The sequence below is a fragment of the Vombatus ursinus genome, unplaced genomic scaffold (genome assembly GCF_900497805.2).
Source record: "Vombatus ursinus unplaced genomic scaffold, bare-nosed wombat genome assembly UNPS02014841.1, whole genome shotgun sequence".
In the NCBI taxonomy this organism is placed as follows: domain Eukaryota; kingdom Metazoa; phylum Chordata; class Mammalia; order Diprotodontia; family Vombatidae; genus Vombatus; species Vombatus ursinus.
Window position 1 is genome coordinate 16264881 of NW_020954619.1, and position 6474 is coordinate 16271354.

At 33.4% G+C, this 6474-nt stretch overlaps 1 pseudogene; it reads right to left on the bottom strand.

The window, feature by feature from the left end:
- Positions 1-4878: 4878 nt before the first annotated feature.
- LOC114026528 lies at positions 4879-5478 on the bottom strand (annotated as a pseudogene).
- Between the last annotated feature and the right edge of the window lie 996 nt (positions 5479-6474).

Genomic DNA, 6474 nt, shown 5'->3' on the forward strand with positions numbered 1-6474 from the left:
ATGCACATGTAGATATATATGAATGTATATGTATATATATGCATAGAGATTATGTATGTATATATGTATATGTGTATGTGTGTACCTATCTATCTCTATTTTCTAATGGTGCTGAATCAGTGATTTCTTCATTATAGAAACTCCCCACTTGAAAACACCCTTATGCAAATAGGCAACTCATCTGCAACTTCTAGCCGTTGTTCTTTCCATTTACTTTGCAGTAATCACTCTGTGTGTGTGTGTGTGTGTGTGTGTATGTATGTACACACACACACACACACATATTTCTGGCTCTTCTTATTTCACTTTGCATCAGTTACATATATTTCTCTGTTTTTGTCATTGCCTACATCACAGCAGTATGCTATTACATTGAGATGTCCTAATTTCTTCAACCAGTTGATAGGGCATCTATGTTGTTTAGTGTTCATGATTACTACAAAAATACTTTCATAAATGTTTTTGGTGTATCTAGGGCCTTTCTTTTTGTCACTGACTTGGGAATATATATGCAAGGCTGTACTGGGCAAGATTTAACAACCAGCTCTCCAAAAAGCTAACAACAATTGCAAGACAAACTTTTAAATTTAATCTGAATTATTCATGTTTTCTCCATCATTTTCCGAAGTCCAGAAAATCAAATGATAAATCAAGCCCTCATGTGCAGTACTGGCTGACTTCTGAAGTGCTGATTTTCTGAGCTCATGTTCAAACTCTTAACCTCTCTCCAGGGGTCTGAGCAGGTTCCAGCACAACAGAACATGTATGTCTAGCGATACAACCCTCTCTCAAAAGCTATGGACATTTTTGTCATTTTTTCATATAGTACCGAATTGTTTGAACAATTAACATTTCCACCAGAAGTGTATTTGTGTACCTGCCTTTCCCAGTCCTTTCAATATTGACTATTCCCATCTTTGCCAATTTGCTGAATGTGAGGTGAAACTTCAGATGTGCCTTGATTTGCCTTTCCCTTATTATTAGTGCTTTTGTATGGTTGTTAACAGTTTACAATTCTCCTTTTGAGAAAATGTTTATCGTATACTTTTGAAACTTATCTATTGGGAATAGCTTTTGATCATATATTTCTATTAAGTATATATGTTAGATATCAGACCCTTATCATAGATATTTGATAAAGAGGTTTTCTCTCAATTTTCCCCCTCTTATCCTAGTTGTATTATTTTTTGTCATGAAAAATATTTTCAATTTCATATTATCACAATTATCAATGTTATATTTTATGATTGTCTCTATCCCACAATTGGTTAATAATTCACTCCCTAGCCATAACTGCAAGAGGTAAAGGGAGAAGGGAAGAGACAAGGGAAAAAGCATTTATTCAGAGCCTGCTTTGTGCCAGGCACTGTGGTGTGCTTTAGATACATTCTTTTATTTGATTTTCTTTTCTCCTAATTTTTAATGTATTTTCTTTAATATCTGGATCCCATCCACTTTAAATTCATCACAGTATATGCTTTACAATAATTATTAAAGCCTAATTTCTGCTGGACTGTTTCAATTTTCCCATCAATTCGTATCAAATAGCAAGTTCTTTTCTAGTAATTTGTATTTTCAGCTTTATTGAACATTGGGCTATTTAGTTCAGTGTTTTCAGATTTTTTCCACATCTAGTCTGCTCTACTAATCTGAATTTTTTAAAACAGTACCTAGTAGTTTTGAGGATTATTGTTTTATAATGTAATTTGAGGTCTGGAAGTGTTACTTATCCTTTGTTTCTACTTTTTCTTTATGTCCCTTGATATTCTAAGATCTTTTGCTACCTCAAATGAATTTTGTAATTATTTTGTCTAGCTCTGTAATGAATTCCTTTGGCAATTTTCTTTTTGTAGCACTGTATCTGTAAATTAATTTGGTAGTATTGTCACTTTCATGATATTAGCACAGCCAAGCCATGGATGCCCTAACCCCAGTTATTTAAGTGGTTCCTTATTTCTTTAAGGAGTACTGACTTTCAGGTATTTCTTATGCTTTGTAGGTACTTTGAATTTAACTTTACTTTCTGTTGATGCCTCCTGTGTTTTTCTATTACTTATTAGAAATGTTGTTGATTTATGTTTGCAGGAGGTTGTAGCTAGCAATTTCACAGAACTATTGTCTGAATTAGTTTACTTGAGGTTCCCCAAGATTTTCCAAGTAAACCTTCATGTCATCATCAAATTGAGATAATTTTATGTCCACTTTGACTTATTTTTTTCTAATGCTCTTAATTTCTTTCTCTTTTCCTTTTGCTGTTGCTAACATTTCTAGAATTTAAAAAAAAGTGAGAAAAGGGGATATCCTTGCTTTACTACTAATATTTATTGGAAAAGCTTCTAGTGTTGTCCTATTGCTAAAACATAAACTTTTGGTTTCATATATAGTGATAAGAATTGGCCCTCTGATTACATTGGTATAGGGGATTCCCAGAAGAGAAAACACCCTTTCCCAATACAGATTGGTACCTTCTCTGTAATTTATAATCTAAGAGAGTTTCCTAGAGCACTGAGAGGCTGTTTAAGTGATTTGCCCTAGATCACACTGCCAGTACATATCAGAAAGTGAATTTGAATCCAGAAGATTACAGAACTGAAGGGGACCTTGGAGGCCATTGGTTCTAACACTCTCATTTTACAGATGAGGGAACTGAGGCAAGGAAATGTGTTTCTTGTCAAGATCAAACAATTAATAAGTGTCAAGGGCAGGATTTGAACCTAGCTCATTTTTACTCCAGTTCCAATGCTCTGTCTACAACTCATACCATGGTGCTTCTGAAGTCAAATTTTCCTGACTTTGAGGTTGCTTCTCTATCCATTATTCAATCTCTTCTCTCTTTGTTTTAGAGAGATACTTTAAAAATATCAAAAATGTCATTCTCTGACTATACTTTGTAAGGATTTTTTTTTTAGCAAAAATTATTATTGTACTTATTGTGTCATGGGTTTTTCCTGCAAATATTGACAGAGTCATGATTTTAGATGTCTTTGTTTTTACTATGATTAACTATGTAAGTTTTTGTTTTCTGAATCTTGAGGATCCAACAACTTTGGTATAAATCTATTTTGATCATACTGAATACATTTTTGGATAAATTGTTTTAGTCATTTGGCCAAGATTTTATTTAAAACTTTAAAGAAATCCTAATTTAGACATTGTGTAAATCTTTCTTTCTTTTCTTTAACCTTTCTCAGTTTAGATATTGGAATGATATTTGTCTCAGAAGAACAATTTTGGAGAACATTTTTCTTTGTCAATTTTCTGGAATAAGAGGTATTATTCTTTAAAAAGATGGATAGAATTCTCATGCATATACATTTGGACCACGATTTTGGTCTTTTACTTCAGTAGTTATTTTACAGTGAGTTCAATCTTTTTTCTGTGATTGAGCTTTACTTGCTCTTCTGTTAACTTGGGTATTTTATATTTTGTAGAAAATCTCCAATTTCTTTTTAATTCTTATTTTTGTTGGCATATAACTGTAGTACATTCTGATAATTCTTTTAATTTCTTGTCTGTTTATTGTGATTTCATCTTACTCATTTTTATTTGGTTAATTAGATTTCCTTCTGGATGCTTTTTTGCAAAGTTGGATAAAGGTTTTGTATTTCAGGGAAACAGTTTTTACTTTTGTTGGTTTCATAGTATTTTTGTTTCTAGTTTTTCTATTTTCCTCTAGTTTTTAATATTTTCTCATTTGTGCTTACCTTGGACTTGTTTCTTTGTTGTTAGTCGATTTTGATCATATATTCTTGATTTCATTATATTTCCCTTTTTTTCTTTCATTAATGAATATTTTGAGGATATATTTTTTTCCTTTCAGGTATGATTTAGTTGCATCCCAGAAAATCCGGCATATTATCTCATCATTATCATTGTGTTTCACATAATTACTAATGGTTTTCATATTTAATCAGTGATCCACTTGTTTAGGAATCTCCATTTAAATCTGTCTTTTGCTTATGATCCCTTCATTAGTACCTTTTTGCATATGATCTGAAAAGTTTATTATGTTTAATATTTAGGTTTTTTAAATTTATTTTTAACTTCTTCATGTTTTTTTTTGTTTTGTTTTGGCAATTGGGGGTTAAGTGACGTGCCCAGGGTCACACAGCTAGTAAGTGTCAAGTGTGTAGTCTGAGGCCAGATTTGAACTGAGGTCCTCCTGACTTCAGGGCCAGTGCTTTTTCCACTGCAGCACCTAGCTGCCCCCAACTTCTTCGTGTTTTAACACATGATCAGTTTTTGGAAAATGTGCCTTATAGTGATGAGTAACATATATATTCTTTAACCATTCCATTGAGAAGATGGCATTTTTAAGCTTCAAATTCTATGAATTTCTCCCCTTTTACCTTTATGTTTGATATAGCTCAAAAAGAACATTAAATTCTACTTTTTGCAGTTCAGTGTACTTTTCCTTTAGGAAGGAGAAAGACTGCCCTATGGGCTAAAAAAATAACAAGCAAACAAACAGAAAATAGAGATCACTAAGAAATTTTTAAAATCACCCAGAAGTTGAATTTTTGCTAAGAGAATATTTTTTAAAAATCAGGAATTGACTATTTACTTATTCTTGGGGAGAGAGAATATTACTATCACACTCTGTGCCTGAAGATAAAGATTGATTTATAGACCTCTCACCTCTGGCCACAGTCAATACCTGTGGATCCTGGGCTAGTGAAATTTACTTAGTAGTGTTTTGTTTTTTTTTAATGGAAATGGGGACATGAATGAGGGGAGTAGGAAGAGGTACTTTTTAGATGAGGAAGCTGAAGCACAGAAAAGGTCAAGTTTTTTGGTTTTTTTTGACAAAAATTATTTTATTTTGACATCTGTATGAGTGTTGACTCCTCAGAACATGGCTTTGGCATCTTTTCCAACTTATTCATCAGCTTGTTGCACTGTGCACCTTTCTCAGAAACATAGATGCCATCCAAAAGTTTTCTGATATCCTTGTTTTTGACTGGGGCGGCCTGTTGAATCAGGGCAGCTAAGTTTGATACAAGTTCAATATCATTTCCTTCAAAAATTAACTCATCTTCTTGGGCTTGAGAAGCAGCATGAGCAACACCTGGTCTCATGCCCACTCTTTGGATCTATTTTTCACCCAGAAAATTTCTGATTTTGACAAGTGAGCCATTCTCTTGAATAACAGCATCGATGAGGAAGTGAGCATACGCAGACCTCATTTTGTAACGAAAACCCAAGGTAACGCCTTTGATCATATTTTGTACGTGATTACAGATTATGCGTATGGTTGCAAGTTCTTTTTGATTTCCCCACCACAAGTGGTAGGTTACCACTTGTGGTAACCAGAGCCTTTTTTTCTTCTTTCTAAGGAGACTGAGCTCAACATTGATATGGTTGAAATCCCTGTGGAGGATTCCTCAGGGCCCCTTCACAATAACTGTTCGACCCTCAAGAGAGATGTCAACATTTTTCTAGGATGTCAATGGTCTGGTTGCTTAGAATGGTCTTCATTCCAGTAGTGAATGGGCCAAAGAGAGAGCATCTTCCATCATCATGCAATTGTATCTACATCAAGGGTCGAGTTTTTTTTACTCTTGGACATAAAGTTACCAAAATCAGAATTTGAAGTCAGGTCGTCTGACCCCAAATCTGACTCCTTCTACTGTGCCATGCCTCAGTGTCATTGTTAGGTGGTTCAGACTGAATTGGATCTTTATCATTCATCTGAAAACTTAAATTTTCTTTAATTTAAAGTGAGAAAGTTCCAAGGAGAAAAGCTTGTGTAGAGAAGTAGAAAAACGGTAAATAGCTTGATAGATAGGTCTTAGAAGTTGCCATAATAGATCCTGACATTTTCTATTGAACCAGTAACTTTTTTCCATACAGGTTTTCAAGCTGAAACATGGTGTATTTTTAAGAACTGACATTTATCAGCAAATATTTTTTCCCAGTTGGCAGAATTTCCCCCTAGTTTTGTAAACCTAAGTACATATAACATCGTCAAGTCACACATAACTTTTAATAATACAAATTTGCAGCTTTTTGTTGATTTCAGAACTTTATAGTAAGAAAAATTATTTGTCAAGCTGATACTTAGAGAATCCATTTTTCCCATTTTTGTTTTTCAATGAATCTGTTAATGCTAAGCACTCTTCATAGCGACAATGGGACCTGACTAGAAAATCCATGAATCATGAAAAATCATGAATTCATGAACCAATAGAGGGTGCAATGAATATAAGTCAGTATGAAAATTTACCATAATTGTTAGGAAGGAGATAGATACCTCATTAGGATAATGAAAATAATTTCAATTTTAAAATTAGCTATATTAAGTTCAGCATGGCTAATTAAATGTTTTGATAGATCTTGTCCAACATATCACTGAGGTTGAAATACCTTTGGTATAGAGTATTTTGAATCCTAGAATGTGGGTCAAGATCATATGTCATTTTAGCCTATTACACAGAAATGAGAGGGAGAAAAGACATGCATTACAAATATACT